Below are 19,394 nucleotides of genomic sequence, written 5' to 3'. Positions count from 1 at the left end.
CAGGCATCTTGGCACCTCTAAAGCTACCTTCGCTATTATTTGGCCCAGACCAGCCACCACAAGAGCCGACCGATGGTTATATTTATCTCTGCAACAATATTCGGGAATTCCACCTAAACCACCTGAAGACTTCAGCAATTTTGCTTTCCTTACCAAGGATTAATTATCTTCTATTTGGACACTTCCCTCCGGTAACTATACCCACTTTGAATATTTTCCAACTCTGGATACTTTACTGGAACAAATTACTTGGCGGTGTACTAGGAATGGACCATTATTAGCGTACTAGGTGCCTAGCCTATTGCATATGCATAGTAATATTTTTCATTTCTTGTGCTATTTTTAATTGTGTGTAATAAACCTTGTCAATTTTTTATCCAATATTGTCTAGCGCTACTATCTTCCTTTCTGTATTTTTGTATTCCTAAAGGGGTTCTCACCCCCTTTTCTAGTAGCAGCTCTACAAATCATCCCACCACAGGCGCCTAATAGGTTGGTACCACAACCACTTTTTTCTTTCAGATTGGTATTTATTACCATTATTTTTGGAATATACTGCCGAATCGGAAAAGACACTAGCTGGAGAGGTGTTGAATTATATACACTATTTCTGGTATGTACATTTTGCTTTCAACACAGTATCCATTTAATATGAATTATGATGTGAAACCATACGTTTGTGAATATCCCCATCGGGCTTTGAAACGCATGTTGGACATGAATATTTTTTATTCGATGTAATATATATTTAACACCAATATGAATTGAAAGCAGCGTAATGTTAATTCCTCCAATATGTCCATTAATGTGGGTTTATACCATTCACCTATCCTCTGAAGGTGCTAGATTCCATCCTATTTGTATATTTTGTGTAAAATGAGAAATGGCTTGTTTAACGCCTTCCTGACAGAGCCAGTTTTTGCGTTCCTGACAGAGCCCTTTTTTTCAAATCTGACAGGTTTCACTTAAGTGGGGATAACTTTTTTTTGCTTTTACTTATCCCAGTGATTTTGAGATTGTTTTTTCGTGACACATTGTACTTCAAGTTAGTGGTAAATTTTCGTCGATACAGTCTGTGTTTTTTTGTGAAAAATACCAAAATGTCGGAAAAAAATGGAAAATTTAGCAATTTGCAAAATATTAAATTTTCTGCTTGTGAGACAAATAATCATACCACTCAAAATAGTTAATAACTAACATAGACCATATGTCTACTTTATGTTTCCATCATTATTTCAACTTCCTTTTAATTTTTTTGGACACTAGGAGGCTTACAATATGAATAGCAAATTCTCAAATTTTCAAGAAAATTTCAAACACTGATTTTTTTAGGGACCAGTTCAGTTCTGATGTGACTTTGAGGGACTTGTATGTGAGACACCCCCATAAATGATGCCATTTCAAAAACTGCACCCCTCACAGTATTCAAAACAGCATGTTGGAAGTTTGTTAACCCTTTAGGTGTTTCACAGGAATTAAAACAAAGTGTAGGTGAAATTTCAAAATTTCATTTTTTTTGCAGATTTGCAATTTTAATACATTTTTCTAAGGAACACAGTACATATTACTAGAGAAATGTGACTAAAAATTGATTCCCCCAATTCTTTTGTTTTCATAAATATCCTATATGTGGCCCTAGTGTGCACGTTGACCAAACCACAGGCTTCATAATAGAAGGAGCACCTACTTGATTTTGGAGCCTCCTTTTTATGAGATTATTTTTTAGGCACCATGTAGGTTTCTAGGCACCATAAGATGCTAAAAGTTAGGAACCTCCCCCACAAGTGACCCCATTTTTCAAACTACACCCTTCAGGGAATTCATCTAGGGGTATAGTGTACATTTCAAACCCCCAGGGGTTTCACCAATTTTGATACAACTGGGCTGTGAAAATGAAAAAATTTAATTTTTCATTTTCACAGCTCAGTTGTATCAAAATTGGTGAAACCCCTGGGGGTTTGAAATGTACACTATACCCCTAGATGAATTCCCTAAAGGGTGTAGTTTGCAAAATGGGGTCACTTGTGGGGGGGGGGTTCCACTGTATGGGTGCTTCAGGGGTCATTCAACCAGAATCTGTGCTGCAAAATCCAAAAATCACTCCTTCCCTTCTGAGTCCTGCCATGCACCCAAATGGTATTTTTTGGTCACATGTGAGGCATTGCCGTACTCGGGAGAAATTGGGGCACAGATTTTGGGGTGCTTTGTCTCCTTCATTCCTTGTGAAAATGAAAAATTTGGAGCCAGAACTGCATTTTTGTGTAAAAAATTTAATTTTTCATTTTCACAGCTCAGTTGTATCAAAATTGGTGAAACACCTGGGGGTTTGAAATGTACACTATACCCCTAGATGAATTCCCTGAGGGGTGTAGTTTGCAAAATGGGGTCACTTGTGGGGGGCTTCCACTGTATTGGTGCTTTGGGGGTCTTGCTAATGCGACATAGCACCCACCAAAATTCCACCAGAATCTGAGCTGCAAAATACAAAAATCACTCCTTCCCTTCTGAGTCCTGCCATGCACCCAAATGGTATTTTTTGGTCACATGTGAGGCATTGCCGTACTCGGGAGAAATTGGGGCACAGATTTTGGGGTGCTTTGTCTCCTTCATTTCTTGTGAAAATGAAAAATTTGGAGCCAGAACTGCATTTTTGTGTAAAAAATTAAATTTTTCATTTTCACAGCTCAGTTGTATCAAAATTGGTGAAACCCCTGGGGGTTTGAAATGTACACTATACCCCTTGTTGAATTCCCTGAAGGGTGTAGTTTGCAAAATGGGGTCACTTGTGGGGGGGGGGTTCCACTGTATGGGTGCTTCAGGGGTCATTCAACCAGAATCTGTGCTGCAAAATCCAAATATCACTCCTTCCCTTCTGAGTCCTGCCATGCACCCAACTGATATTTTTTGGTCACATGTGAGGCATTGCCATACTCGGGAGAAATTGGGGCACAGATTTTGGGGTACTTTGTCTCCTTCATTCCTTGTGAAAATGAAACATTTTGAGCCAGAACTGCATTTTTGTGTAAAAAAATGTAATTTTTTACACAAAAATGCATTTCTGGCTCAAAATTTTTTATTTTCACAAGGAATGAAGGAGACAAAGCACCCCAAAATCTGTGCCCCAATTTCTCCCGAGTACGGCAATGCCTCACATGTGACCAAAAAATACCATTTGGGTGCATGGCAGGACTCAGAAGGGAAGGAGTGATATTTGGTGGTGGAATGAATGGTGGGTGCTATGTCGCATTAGCAAGACCCCCGAAGCACCAATACAGTGGAACCCCCCCACATGTGACCCCATTTTGCTCACCAGCTTTGGGAGGGGGGCTGGCGCTGCGGCTGGTGGGGGGGTGGGAGGGGTGCTGGCACTGCGGCAGCCGGGTGGGTGGGAGGGGGGGCTGCCGGGTGGGAGGGGGGCGGGCTGGCGATCGGTGGTGATCGGTGCTGTACTTAACAGCACCGATCACCACCGATCACTGTGTTACCGAGCGGCTTAGCCGCCGGTAACACAGAAAACGCTGTGATTGGCTGTTCACATTTGAACAGCCAATCACAGCGATCGCTGATTGGGAATCAGGGACAGCAGACATCTCCAAACTGTCACCGCGTCTATAGACGCGGTGACAGTTAAAACCATGACGTATATATACGTCTCCGGTCGGGAAGTACCTCCCGACCATGACGTATATATACGTCATATGTCGGGAATATCTTTCTATCTATCTGTCTCTCTATATATATATATATATATATATATATATATAGATAGATAGATAGATAGATAGATAGATAGATAGATAGATAGATATATGTGTGTATATATATATATATATATATATATATATATATGTGTGTATATATATTTTGGGTGCGGCCCGGCACTCACCGCAAACGTCCAGCTGCCCTGGTGCCCATCTATGAGAACAGGTAGATCAGAAAAAAAGACTGGCACTCCGGGGTCTTCAAAAAGTGCTGTATTAAATGGCAACAAGCGTCCAACGTTTCGGGGGTTGTCCCCCTTTGTCAAGGTGCGTGGTGATAACAAGCAAAAACAAAGTGAGTGCTTACCTTATAAAGGGTGACATGTAGGAGACGTGCTCTGCCGTTTGCCGCGCTCCTGCCGCCGTCCGGCGTGTAAGACGGAAGTGACTGGGTATGACTCCCGTCTCCTTCCGATCAGTGAAGCGCTGTGTGCTTTTTCTTCATCTTCCCCTTGTCTTACTATCCTTTAAATTGTTTCCAGTGTATTATTGATATGTCGCAGGTATTCAACATCTGATATAGACTGACATTCTAAGGTGTGCTTTTTCTTCAGCTTCCTCTCATCTCACTATCCTTTGTACTTTTCTTATTGTATAAACATGATGTAATATATGTGTCGACTAAGCCGACACAGGCGTAGGCTTACCAGCTTCCAGTGTGCTTTTTTTCATCTCCTTCTTATCTCACTATCCTTTGTATTTTCTTCCAATGTAGTATAACTTGTACACCTTAACTCTGTGACCCTCAGCAGCCCCACATGAGCCGAATTTCGGCCCCAGTGCAGTAATTTGTATACATGTCTCCCTTTTATCTAGGATACATTATAGGTAATACTCAGTGGCCACTGGCAACTTTGTCATACATTTATGGCTTAACCAATATTGCGCATTTTTCTGTTTCTCTGGCGCCCTAGTGTAAATATATACCAGAATGATATTACATAGTTTTAGGAGTATTCATACCCCTTCCTTTACACACTAGAAAGTTAATTACAGGGAACTTCAGAATGAAACCCCTGGAGGGGGCTTCTTCTTCCCCTGATAACACCCACGTCAGAGACAGGACGCCCCCCTTACACCGTTTAGTGCACCCTTGATATACCAACAGGGGTTAAAGGTATTCCATACATAACACGATGACATAAGATCCAGAGCCACACCAGATGAACTACAGTATGCTGACAACCACAGATTTTGAGGAATACCGTTATATGTCCCCATATGAGACCATAGGAATTCCCCATTCACAGCAGGAGGTGTCATTATCTTACAGATTTTTCACGATCCACATATCCATTGCGCACACAGTGTGTAGCGCATCTTTTCCACGCATTGGCTATTCACACTAATCTGTATCACTCTCCACTGCAGCATTTCCCTCTCATGTCACATCCACATATATCGCAAGATTCCCTATATAATGTACTGCATACACTTAATTGTAAATTTGTCTCCCTTGTAATAGGAGCTGTGACACGCCGTGAGCCAACCACCAGCCGCCAGGCACGCAGCATTCAACACAGGATGGTCACCATGACGACCACCAAGCTTGCACTCCACAGCGCTTCACTGATCGGAAGGAGACGGGAGTCATACCCAGTCACTTCCGTCTTACACGCCGGACGGCGGCAGGAGCGCGGCAAACGGCAGAGCACGTCTCCTACATGTCACCCTTTATAAGGTAAGCACTCACTTTGTTTTTGCTTGTTATCACCACGCACCTTGACAAAGGGGGACAACCCCCGAAACGTTGGACGCTTGTTGCCATTTAATACAGCACTTTTTGAAGACCCCGGAGTGCCAGTCTTTTTTTCTGATCTGTGTGTATATATATATATATATATATAGACATATATATATGTGTCTATATATATATATATATACACACACACATATATATATATATATATATATATATATACACATATATATATGTCTATATACACACATATATATATATATATATATAATTCAGTGTGTCTTTTTTTTTTTTTTTACTTTTACAGCAGCTCATGCTGCTGCTGCTGCTGCTGAGCCTGGCGGGGGGGGGGGGGGGGGGGGGCGGGAGGGGGGAGCGCTGCGTGCGCTCAGCGCTTCCCCTAGTGAGGACCTGCCGGGCTGCCGGGCTGCCGGGTGAGTGGGTGGGGGGGCTCCTGCTCATCGGTGGTGATCGGTGCTGTATTTAACAGCACCGATCACCACCGTTTTCTGTGTTACCGAGCGGCTTAGCCGCCGGTAACACAGGAAACGCTGTGAATGGCTGTTCAGATTTGAACAGCCAATCACAGCGATCGCCGACCGGGGGGGGGCATCCCTGCCCCCCCTGGGCGGCGAGGGGGGATGTCTGCTGTCAGGGACAGCAGACATCTCCAAACTGTCACCGCGTCTATAGACGCGGTGACAGTTAGAACTCATGACGTACATTTACGCCATGTGTCGGGAAGTCCTTCCCGACCATGACGTAAATGTACGTCAAATGTCGGGAAGGGGTTAAGAATTGCAAAATGTTTTTATACTTATGTAGCTAACATTAACCCTAGACCAGGGTTCCTCAAACTATTTTACTCCGGGACCCCATCAAACAATAAAAATAATGACAGGACCCTAGCAAGTTACTGCAGAAGGTCATCACATCACATGTGTAGTCAGCAGACAGCACATAACTGGCAGCATTGTGGAGGCACAAAGTGATGTGAGGAGTCTATCATAACAGACAACTCAACAGATTATTCAGACTCCTTAAATCACTGACTAAGATTAGAAAAGTCATCAGCCTGATGGTCAGCAACATGGAGTCGCGACCCCATGCTGAGAAGGCAGGGACCCACTTCGGGGTCAGGACCCACAGTTTGAGAACCGCTGCCCTAGAAATCAACCATGATTAGATCATGGGTCCTTCTGAGTAGCACATCAAGTATGCTCACTGGTACCATGTCAATTTTTACAGACTATGTTAATACACGTGAAGCCGTATCGTGGTATATGAACACCAGCCGTATCGTGATATTTGAATACCAGTTTTGGCTATATTTTCAATTTATACACCCCAGAGGTTTTTCTTACAATATATATATATCTATCTATCTATCTATCTATCTATCTATCTATCTATCTATCTATCTATATGTGTAAAAACCGCCAAACCGACTGGTATATGAACTGTATGCATATTACACTCTAACACCTGGGTGATTCAGATTACTGGTCCCTAGTTTCTTAGTCTTACTCTCTCTTAGAGTTCTATTTTCACGCTAAAGATCACCAGTACCCTTTCTTTCCTTTGTATGTTCCTTCCTCCCATCCTATTTGTTCTTTATCATTGGGTATAAAACATTACCCATTCACGGCATTGTTTACCATTATAGATCTCAGTGTATTACCCCTGAAGAAGTCCCCAAGGGACGAAACGCGTAGGGTTTTCTAGACCAATACACACCTAAGGTCAAATCAGGAATCAATACACCTATGTGAAAATATCCACAGGAAAACTTCTGTATATTGTTCAGAATAAATATATTTTATACTTTTTTACCGTTTGGAATAAACATATTCTATTTTTAAATATGAATCTGTTGTTGGTGAAACACATTTAGGCACACCTCTACATCTTTCTCTCTATATATACATATATACAGGGCTATTTTTCAGCAGGCTCCAGCAGGAACTGAGGCCCTTATTCTAGTTCATTCTTTCTGACAAAATATTTCTTAGATGGACAAAACCATGTGCACTGCAGGTGGGGCAGGTGTTACTTGTGCAGAGATAATTAGATTTGGGTGGGGTTTTAAACCTGCCTCACCTGCAGTGCACATGGTTTTGTCCATCTAAGAAATATTTTGTCAGAAAGAGTGAACTAGAATAAGGGCCTCAGTTCCAACTGGAGCCTGCTGAAAAATAGCCCTGCATATATATATATATATATATATATACATACACACACACAAAAGTGTGTGTGTGTGTATATATATATATATATATATATATATATATATATATATATATATATATATATATATATATATATATATATATATATATATATATATATATATAGCGTGTGGTGGACCGGCACTCCCACAATCAGTTTAACGATGCTGCGTGCCTTTGCCAAACTAGGATACAAAGCAGGGATCCCCAAGAGGATCAAGCACGTCACTGCAGCAATTTCTTTGAAGAAAAGATGTTTATTGAGCCTTGACGGGCCGTTTCGGGGTGCAACCCCTTCCTCAAGAGACTTCAAACAGGTAATAATATCACCACAATGTAACACATTTTAAATACCTTCACATTGCCGCCAATACGCCCTCAGCTACGCCAGACACGCCTCTGCTGCACGCCAGTCGGCTCTGGCGCACAGCAACAGCATCACTGTCTCTCACACGCTGATCTGTTGCCATGGTAACCAGAAGCCGGCCGGCGACCCGCTCACGTACCACAGACGGGAGCACCCACAACTCACACTATCCGGAAGCCCCTTGCCTGCGGACCGGGGCGGGCTTGCAGTAATGTGCGTATCCACGCTGGCACCCTCACCGATCGCCTCCTCGATCGGCACCGGCACCTGGAACAGCTGACGGCATCTCTCACAGGCCGCCGCTGCTCCACTGGTAGCCTAGCAACCCATCAAGCTACCGTGACGTCACCTACGGAGCGGACACCCACGGCTCTCACCACGCTAGCGTCGCTCCCATAGTAACGCCACAGCTGAGGCCATGGGTGAGAATAGATGTTAATGAAGGGTACGGACTACAGTACATCAAAATAGTGGGCACAGTAATAAACAAAGTGTAGACAAACAGTATCACGTGTGTGACCAGTCACCATCCCCTGTGGCTGAACTGTCTCTCACACAGCTCAGACCACACAGGTGAGTGGCCACACACCCCGGCCAAGCTGCCGTCCCGGGTACTCACACTATCCCGGGCAGACAACCCAGCTGTAAATTGCCCATATGGTGTACAAAATAATATCACCAACCGTATATAGGACATCACCAACAAATACATAATGAGAAAAAATTAGAAAAAAATAAAAATAAGAAAAAAGATAGAAGCATATATACAAACAAACAAACAAATGAAAAACACAGATCAAGCATGAGTATGGGTAGGCATCAAAATCACAGAATATTATAGAATGGAACCTAGCAATAGCCCCAGATGGACATCAAACAGCTCAACAAGATATTAGAAAACCTAATAGTTACATAAATTAACTCCATACCAACCGCTCATTCAGGCCATGGGGTGCTACTGTATTAAGCGTAAATATCCACTTAGCTTCAAGTCTAAGTAGTTTTTTGTAGCGGTCTCCACCCCTAATTGATTCAGGGACATGGTCTATAATCTGGTATTTAAGAGATGCTAGCGAATGGCCCTTTTCTTTGAAATGCATCGCTACTGGTAGCTCAGCCACCTTGCTTGTTACTTTGCCACTGGTGGAGGCTTTGATAGCCGAGCGATGCATCGCCATTCTTTCCTTGTACTTACGCGATGTCATCCCGACATAGCATAAGCCACAAGGGCAGCTTACCATATACACAACATAGCGTGTATCACATGTAAGAACATGTCGAATGGAGAATAGTTTAGAGGAGTGAGGGTCTTTGAATTTAGTACAGGTGATTAGGTAGCCACAGGTGACACATTTCGGGCATCTATAGCACCCTGGTGCTTTCACCAGCGTGTTAGCTGTGGTCATTTTATCAAAGCCAAACACATCTGTGTGTACTAAAATATCTCTTAGATTCCGTCCTCTGGTGTAACATGCCAGAGGGCGGACTTTTCTAAAGGCCGGTAAGTCCTTATCACTTGCCAAAATAGGCCATAGTGCCTTACTGGCAATAGGTACCACTGTACTAGATGTATCGAACTGTGAGATAAATGGAAAAACCGCCCCCTGGGTTTTAACAGCAGGTTTCAGTAAGTCACTCCTCTTTAACTTCAATGCCCTCTCTTTGGCCGTTTTGAGCGTCTTAAGGGAATATCCCCTCTGACGAAACTTCTCGGCAACTCTGTCCAATTCCTGTTCCACTGCATCCTGATCACTACAAATTCGAACTGCCCTGACCATTTGTGAATATGGCAACCCCTTCTTTAATGGAGGGGGATGGTGGCTACTGGCCAATAACAATGTGTTGCGGTCAGTAGCTTTGCTGAACAATGATGTGCTGATACTGCCATTATGAATGATAACTGACACGTCAAGAAAATCTATCTTGCTATCACTTGTTTTAAATGTGAATTTAATTGGAGTGTCAGCTGCATTAATCTCAGCCATCATAGTATTAAACAATTCGATGCCACCATTCCAAAACATAAACAGGTCATCGATGTATCTGCAGAATGCCCGGATGTGCTGGCCATACCTATGCTGGAAGAAATGTTCCTGTTCAAATTTGAACATAAATACGTTCGCATAGGCCGGAGCCACCGCTGCTCCCATAGCACACCCGGACGTCTGCAGATACATCTCACCATTAAAAATAAAATAATTCTTGGTGAGAACCAGTTCGAGTAATTGCAGATATAAGTCAACATTAAATTGGAAGTTGTCTAAGTTACACAGGAAGTCCCTCATAGCTGATAATCCCTGTTGGTGCGGAATGGACGTGTAAAGACTAGACACGTCCATTACGCACATAATGGTATGTGGTTGTAAATCATCAAATACATTGATATGGTTTAGAAAATTAGTCGTGTCCTTCAGGAATGTCGGTTGGACACACAGGTGAGGTTGTATCAACATATCAAGCAGCTGTGATACCGGCTGTAGGATACTCCCCCTGGCAGAGATAATGGGTCTGCCAGGGGGGTGTGCACTATCCTTGTGCACCTTGGGCAAGGTGTAAAGCACCGGGATAACTGGGAAGGATGGTTTAAGTGCCATCCCACATTTATCGCTAATTAGCCCTTCCACCACAGCAGCATCAATAATCGCAAACAATTCATTCTGGAACATTAATGTAGGATCAGCTGTCAATTTACAATATACATTCACATCAGATAACTGTCGACAAATTTCAAGACAATAATCACTTAAGTCCTGTATCACTATCCCGCCCCCCTTATCGGCGGGGCGGATAGTGATACTCCTGTCTTGACTAAGTACTTTAAGAGCCATTTGCTCATCCCGGCTCAAGTTCCTATGCACCACATCTGACGCCGCATTAAATCGGCTCATAGAGTCATCAAAAAGAAAGGGTATAAGTCTTAATAGATGTGTTGGAACTCACTGGGTCAAATTTAGACAGATGCTGGCGTGCAATAAATTTGTCAATGACACCCGTGTTCTGTACAGAAGAAGAGTCTTGAAAATATTCACGCAGTATATATTAGGGCGGAGTGAAAAAACTGAAATTGAGAAATTCAAAATCGGCTAGTGTGGAAAAGTTGTGACTTGACTTGAATAAGAAAAGTGCAAAAGCATTTTGATCTGAGTCAACATCTTCTGTTCTGGCAAGAGGCCTGAAGTTTCACTTTTTTGGTGAAAATGACGAAAACTATGAAGATGCTCCGATCTAGTTAAAATTATGTCAGGATGTCTTAGAGTGGTTCATTAATATACTTTAGCATAGTAAAAGAGAGTACGAGATTGTCCTAGTGCAAAGTGAATGACTTTGGTGGGAGAAAAAATCCCTAATAATTGACCCATTTTCATGGTCACAATTGTGAATATTGTGTGTTTTCTCCTGAACATGTTTATAATAGAAGAAGCACAAATACTCTAAATGGAATTTCAGTGACACTGTGTGAAATATAACACTGCATAATAGCCCTTAATCAGACCTGATCGCAGTACAAATTTGTTCTCAAAATGGGCAAAACAAATGCTGCATTGCAGGTGGGGCAGATGTAACGTGCAGAGAGAGTTAAATTTAGGTGGGGTGTGTTGAAACGGAAATCTAAATTACAGTGTAAAAATAATGCAGCCGGTATTTACCTTGCACAGAAACAAAATAACTCACACAAATCTAAAGGTGGCCATACATCTACAGATCGATTGTCAGATTGGGCCGGTTGGAACAAACAGCTGGTAATATCTGAATGACAGTTTTTCAGCATTTCAAAGCAAATGGTCAACTGTCATTTGCTCTCATCTTTTACCAGGATTTTGTTCCAACCGGACAATAAATCTGTAGATGTATGGCCACCTTAAATCTCTCTGCACATGTTACATCTGCCCCAACTGCAGTCCAGCATTTTTTTGCCCATTTTGAGAACAAATTTGTACTGCGATCAGGTCTGATTAAGGGCCACTATGCAGTGTTATATTTCACACAGTGTCACTGAAATACATGAAATTGGATTTATGCTGCTCTCTTTGCAGTGCATATACAAAGATAGACAATCCTGTGTATATAAATAAGAAATAACTGTTGCAGTCTGTTATTGAAAAACAGTAACTGTTACAATAAGTATTACAAGTAACAGTGTAAACTGTCTAATGTATCATTTTACATATCACTTCTGTTTATTGTCAGAAAAACAGTGTTGCATCCCCTATACTGGGAACATGATTGGGCTGCATTACAGCATATAATTATGCCAAAGATAAGCCAATATATTAACTGTGAAATACGTTGAAGTGTATTATGATGTAATAAATTGTAAGCTTGCAGCAGGGCCCTCTAACCCCCAAGTCTGTCTGTCATTACCCAGTTTTTTTATCACTGTCTACTATTGTAAAGCGCAACGGAATCTGCTGAGCTATATAAGAAACTGTAAATAAATAAATAAATAAATAAACAAGTACATCTAATGTTTAGGGGGGAAAAAACAAGAACATTGATTCAAAAGATAACAGGTTAATCATTCTATGAGTGGTGTCCAGCAGTATATATATGCCAATCACTGTGTTCATTTCTAGGCAGCAGGGCCATCTTAACAGCAGTGTGGGCACCTGGGCAAAGCAATGCACTGGGGCCCTTACCCATTCTCCCCTCCTAGGGGTGGGGCGTGCTATCAGCAGCAGCGTTGATGTCCCACGGGTGGCAGGGGGTGCTCCATCTTCCATTCAACATGTAGGACCTGGAGCAGTAACTTCTGCTAATTACTCCTTTACTGCACAGGTGGTGGGAGGGTGAACACTAACGTGTGGAAGGGGGCACTGAGCTGTATGAAGGGTCCCTTGTAAATGACTTCCAGGGAGGTAGGGGGTGTTTTATACACAGGGGACGGTTGGATAATGGAGTGGGCTTAATATTCGTCATTTTCCGGTGGAAGGGCAGCTTGTTTGACTGCAGATATCGCCATTATCTGGAAATAGATTTCTTAGCCTAGTATAAAATCCTAGAGTCCCAACTTTCAGGAGGTGCTGGGAACTTGGAGATCAGAGATCAGGAGCCAGAGCAATTCATTGACAAAAATATAAAACTACACCAGACGTTTGGAGCTGGAGCAGGGACCGGCTGCTTGAAGGCTGATATCTCTGGTTCTGGGCATGATAGAGACAAGCCGCTAGTGTCAGAGAGAACCTGAGAAATATGACTGGAAATTGTAATTAACAGGTTGGATGTGGACTGCTGCTTTGAAGTTGGATATCTGCAGTTCCCCAGGGCCAATTTTCGAAATTCTGGTATCCCTGGAAAAAGGGGATCCTCAGCTATCAAGATAGAGCCCTTATACGCCTAAGGCCCCTGGGCAAGTGCCCATTAAGCCCATACAAAAAGACGGCCCTGCTAGGCAGGATTGATCAGCAATACTTATTACAGCATAAAGCATGTAATGTATTTAACTGTTAATATATTGGCTTATCTTTGGCATACTTATATGCTGTAATGCAACTGCAGGTGGGGCAGATGTAACATGTGCAGAGGGAGTTAATGTGGCCATACATCTACAGATTTATTGTCCGATCTGTCTGTTTGGAACAAAATACTGGTAATGGATGAGAGCACTTTGCTTTGAAATGCTGGAAAACTGCCAAAAACTGTCATTCAGATATTACCAGGTATTTGTTCCAACCAGCCAGATCTGACAATCGATCTGTAGATGTATGGCCACCTTTACATTTGTGTTGAGTTATTTTGTTTCTGTGCAGGGTAAATTCCTGCTGCAATTTAGATTTCAGTTACAACACACCCCACCCAAACTTAACTCTCTCAGCACGTTACATCTGCCCCACCTGCAATGCAGCATTTGTTTTGCCCATTTTGAGAACAAATTTGTACTGCGATCAGGTCTGATTAAGGGCTATTATGCAGTGTTATATTTCACACAGTGTCACTGAAATTCCATTTAGAGTATTTGTGCTTCTTCTATTATAAACACGTTCAGGAGAAAACACACAATATTCACAATTGTGACCATGAAAATGGGTCAATTATTTGGGATTTTTTCTCCCGCCAGTCAGTCACTTTGCACTAATACAATCTCGTACTGTTTTTTACTATGCTAAAGTATATTAATGAACCACTCTAAGACATCCTGACATAATTTTAACTAGATCGGAGCATCTTCATAGGTTTCGTTATTTTCACCTAAAAAGTGAAACTTTAGGCCTCTTGCCAGAACAGAAGATATTGACTCAAATCAAAAAGCTTTTGCACGTTTCTTATTCAGGTCAAGTCACAACTTTCCCACACTAGCCGATTTTGAATTTCTCAATTTCAGTTTTTTCACTCCGCCCTAATATATATATATATATATATATATATATATATATATATATATATATATATATATATATATTATGCAAGGGCTTGGCACTCCCAGAAACTTCAAATAACTTGCGCACGGTGCCTTCACAATGTAGTAGTATAATGCAGGAAGGTGCGTCACTCGCACGGCGAAAATAGCAGTCAAATAATTACTCGGTAAACAAGTTTGCTGGTCAACGTTTCAAATGTATTCCATTTGTCATCCTGATGACAAATGGAATACATTTGAAACGTTGACCAGCAAACTTGTTTACCGAGTAATTATTTGACTGCTATTTTCGCCGTGCGAGTGACGCACCTTCCTGCATTATATATATATATATATATATATATATATATATATATATATAGCTGCGAGTAATCCAAATGAAGGAGAACAGGAGGCGGCACTCTCAGTGTAAAAATGTGTATTTAAATCATCAAAGCAAAAAACAGCAAAGTGCAGGCGACAGCCAGTGTGTCGACAGTTTCGGAGCCCAAAGCTCCTTCCTCAGGACAGGCTGGTCACATAACAGTGATATAAAGCGTGTGATACAGAAAAACAGCATTTTTACACTGAGAGTGCCGCCTCCTGTTCTCCTTCATTTGGATTACTCGCAGCTATATACCGATTGTGGAAGGCACCCCTACCCATTTCCCCTCAGCTCCGAGTGCCAGTCCTACTCGCTCTGTATATATATATATATATATATATATATATATATATATATATATATATATATACATATACAGTATATATAGATATGTGCATGTACAGAACCCCACATGAAAATCCTGCGTTTGCCCCAGGAATCACACATATCATATTCTCTATTCTACCACCCAGTAAAGGAATCTACTTACTGTAAAGTAAAACTATTCATGATAAGCAACTATTGTTATTTACAGGAAAAGTGCAAATCTGCAGTATCAGGCAGATGTTCCTTTTTGATTCAGTGCAAGTTAAACAATAAAAGCAAAAGGTTTGATTTGTTAACGTTGGTTACTGCACATTTGGCCCTTTTTGTTCCTTGTGAGTGATAAGACAGTAGTTTGCGGGACTAAGGACCTATCCAGTCTGGCATTTCGGGGGTACTCGCCGGTTCCAGTTTTTACCCAAACTTGTAGTTTGCACCACAAGAAAACACATACTTTCAGCTACAATACACACCTGTGCTATATACTATTTGTGGCCGGAGATCCCCTCCCACATTGATAAAATGGATGTCACTGCACAATGAGTGCTTGACGTCTTTAAAATGTGTTTTAAGCACTGAGCTGGGACAAATCACATGCTGCAGTGCTGCTTAGGGGTGAAGCCTGGTGAAGTACACTAGGCACAGAACATGTATAAATTATATGATGTATAAAGTGTACCACAAATTAAGTTTTAAAAGTAAAATACACTCAATTTGTAAATGACTGGAGGAAGGAATCCACCAGCCTCTGTGAGTAGATGTTCATTGGTATTTCCTTGCAAGGGATCTGAGACCTTTACATACCTCCCAACTTTCTGAATATTAGAATAGGGACACACGCGCAGGGGGAGTGGCGTATGTAAATGAGTTAGGCCATGCCCCGTTTTCGGCCGCGAATAGATGCTGTGCGCATGCAATTCTGTCAGATTGGGGGAGACTCCCAACTGCCCCCCGCAGCGGGACACTGCCGGCCGCGAGAGGGACGCGGAAACATCCCCAAAAATCGTGACGTTCCCAAGTTTAGCGGGACAGTTGGGAGGTAACCCTTTAGAGGTTAATAAATGCACGTCAGGAACCAGGCTTGGTGCATTGATCAACATAAGAACCTGTCCTGTGGACAAGGTGTCCATAACGGAGACCCCTGTGTTTATTTGGGATACGGTCATATTGTCTACAGCAACTAGGTCGACAAGCATTGGGTCGACACTACTAGTTCGATATGCAGGAAGGTCGACATTGGTCAAGGTTGACAGGTAATTAAGTTGACACAAGCATTAGGTCGACATGGGCGAGGTCGACAGTCAAAAGGTCGACATGGGGTTTGTCACTGTTTTTTGAGCCAACATGTGCCAACAGGCTGTATTCCTTGCCCTACCATCCACTAGGGCGTGGTGGGAGGATAAAATAGTGTGCTGAGCATAGCGAGGCACCGTGCCCAAAGCATAACAAGTGCAGCGAGTGATGCAGTGTCCATATTGACATTCGGGTAAAAAACTGTGAAAAACCCCATGCCGACCTTTTGACTGTTGACCTTGCCCAAGTCGACCTAATGACTCTGTCGACCTAACCCATGTCAACATTGTCCCATGTCGACCTACACCCATGTCGACCGTATGGTGTCGACCCAATGCTTGTCGACCTAGTTGCTGTAGACAATATGGTCCACACACCTGTTTTATTATGTAAGGTGTCCAGGAGATAATCAAATGATCTCCACCTTTCTTGAAAGTTAAATATTCTAAGAAAATTAGATTCATCTTTTTGGCATGTAATCTTGATTAAGTTATGCATTACAATTAAATGGTTTGATTGATATGCAAACCCATAAGGTTTATGGGGGAGGCCCTAATTGGGTGGAGAGAACAGGGTGGAATTACCAGCTGCGGTATTTTGTGTGGAATTGGGATAAAAGTCACAAGATATACCTGTAAAGTCCATCTACCTGTATCTGAATGCTGTAACATCTGTATGCTGTGCCTTCTTTTGAGTTCAATAAACATCCTTTGCCTCAAGATGACTGCTTATCTTGCGACCAATAGGATTACTACAATAATCCCATTCTTTGTCTGTACTTGGTAAAGGATCCAGCATCTCCAACCTCCGCTCTGCTAGCTACCGTCGCAGAAGCCTGGTCAGTAACCAGTGGGGACCAGCTGACACCAGTCGGGGGGTTGTCAGCAGCATGTCGACGCATACACCTTAGTAGGTAGTACTCAGGTTGCAGTGTTTGGACCTGAGGAGGCATCCATGGTTCAAGATGCCACGTGGTAGGCATCTGGTGGTGGCAGTGATATCCCCGACCACTGTGTAGTGGGTGGAGTCAGTAATAGGCAGTTACTGACGGGAAAAGTGAATCCCCTATTGGCTAGGTCGCGAGAAAGCAGTAACCGACATCTGTGGACCCGAAGGGCATAGCCAGAGCGTAGGACAGGCGTCCGGTCACACTATTTTTACATCCAAAAAATAAAACAATGTGTACTGTACGTGCACTGTCTATATGTTATGTAAATTAAGCATCCAGTATCTCCAGGGAGGATAGAAATTTAAAACCAGCACGGGAAATTTATGGAAGCTGTCTTGGGGGCGGGGTCTGCTGAGGGGGTATAGTCTGTCAAGAGGGGGAGGATCCCTACTCTTAGAATCGGATTCCGAATTGCATGCAGTTGCGCTCTTCCTTGTATTTTTTTTATACAGTTGCATATGAAACTTTATGCTAATGCTGTTACTCTGCCACCATTGGCTGCATTAATAAACCTTTCACCAGCCCTATCCTAGGTACTAAACATCCATCTCAGTATGGCCTCCAATGAGAGCAAATCATCTTCTCTGTATGTGAACACTTTCAGCAACCCAAAAAAAGATAAAAGAAAGAGCTGAGAACCACAAGTACAGTTACAGCTGCTGTATATGGGAGTGTGTAAGGCTCCATATGTGGGTAAAAACAAGAAGAGAGGAATACAGCACTTGGGGTTAGACTGAAGAATAACCAACTACATACGGCAATATAAACACATTTATTACATAAAATACATGTGTGTATATATATATCTATATATATATATATGTATATAGTACAAATAGAGAATTCTCTATGAATAATAAAAAAGAAAAAATATGGGGGATAAAAAATTGTATAAAACTGAATAGATATTTAAAAAACAGTGATTGCATGCATGGTTGCTCCAGTGAAAAATATGACAGTTCGTAGGTACCAACGTATTCAGTATAGTTACCAACGATGATAGTCAAATGTGGAGGTCTCCTATACTGGAGAAAGGTAATGATGGTGGTTCCAGGATATTTCCCAGCATATGGATCCAAATTAACTCAGAGGGTTAAGGCAGGATTGGCAGGTAGGATGGAATAAGGAAAGCTGCCTTGGATCACTGCAGGTGGAGGCTGAGGTTTGTGGAATCACATGAGTCGAGGAGGCTGGTCCGGAAAAACTGGTTTACCGAAGTGTAAACTGGAGCAGAGTGACTTAAGGGGCTCAACTGGTTTCTACGTGTTAGCACATCTTCATCAAGAGCAGTAGTGACTGGTAGACTCAGGGAGGTTGTTTATATATACCCCTTGAATTGATTGGGGGAGTGTTCACAGGTGTCATGTGAGCACATTGTGATCATAATGAAATAAAAGTTAAACTAAATATACAAACATGTAGGGATGTTGGTTTTAAAGGATGCATAGGAGAGGGAATTATGAAACCATTATTCACAATGAAACTGTGTAAATAACTCGTAAAACTGTATTCTGTTAACAAAAGTGTAAATAAAGGTATGTGTGACGTGACCGGAATAGGTCACAAAAATCTGTTACGTTTATATAAACAATATTAGAACTTGTTACAGAGTGAGACCATCATTGGTGGTGCAGTGGCGATTTTAATCTGCACTTACATATAGCGGTTTAACTTCAAAGAGGTCCGCTGTAGTGTGCGGAAGTGATGTTGGAGGAAGGCGGAAGTGCCCGGTTACCAATGTTATTATTGTCGGAAGTGATGTTCAGGGGTTATCCTAAAAGAGATCCGCCGTAGTGGGCGGAAATGATGTTGGAGAAGGGCAGAAGTGCCCAGTCATAAACGCTATTATTGGCGGAAGTGACATTCCGGAATAGTGGGGATCTTGCCGTGGCCTGTCAATCTCAGATACTTATTCGTGCGGTCTTAAGTAACGATTTAGGGGGGCAGGGGAAAGACTACATCCCCATTCTCCAGGGATGGTTGGCGGAAGTGGAAATCACTTCCGGCATGATTGGCATAGGGAAATATTATTTATTTGCAGCTCATATAATAGA

General features: G+C 42.2%; 1 protein-coding gene and 1 long non-coding RNA gene across 3 annotated transcripts in view; one reads left to right on the top strand and one right to left on the bottom strand.

Annotated features, from left to right (window-relative positions):
• LOC146042643 (uncharacterized) overlaps nucleotides 1-19,394 on the top strand; it is a 447,704-nt gene that overhangs the window by 15,428 nt on the left and 412,882 nt on the right. Inside the window, exons 2-3 of one of the 2 annotated variants that reach the window (XR_014463954.1) lie at nucleotides 5,227-5,442; nucleotides 7,878-8,525. This is a non-coding gene — a long non-coding RNA (uncharacterized LOC146042643). Of the gene's footprint in view, nucleotides 1-5,226; nucleotides 5,443-7,877; nucleotides 8,526-19,394 lie in introns of those variants that run through there. The other variant, XR_014463953.1, reaches the window with a different exon arrangement.
• ZMYND12 (zinc finger MYND-type containing 12) overlaps nucleotides 1-19,394 on the bottom strand; it is a 333,883-nt gene that overhangs the window by 72,314 nt on the left and 242,175 nt on the right. The gene's annotated exons all lie outside the window — the stretch shown is intronic.

This window comes from Crinia signifera, chromosome 19, assembly GCF_055691185.1.
Source record: "Crinia signifera chromosome 19, ASM5569118v1, whole genome shotgun sequence".
In the NCBI taxonomy this organism is placed as follows: Eukaryota; Metazoa; Chordata; class Amphibia; order Anura; family Myobatrachidae; genus Crinia; species Crinia signifera.
This window is presented reverse-complemented; position numbering and strand designations above follow the sequence as displayed.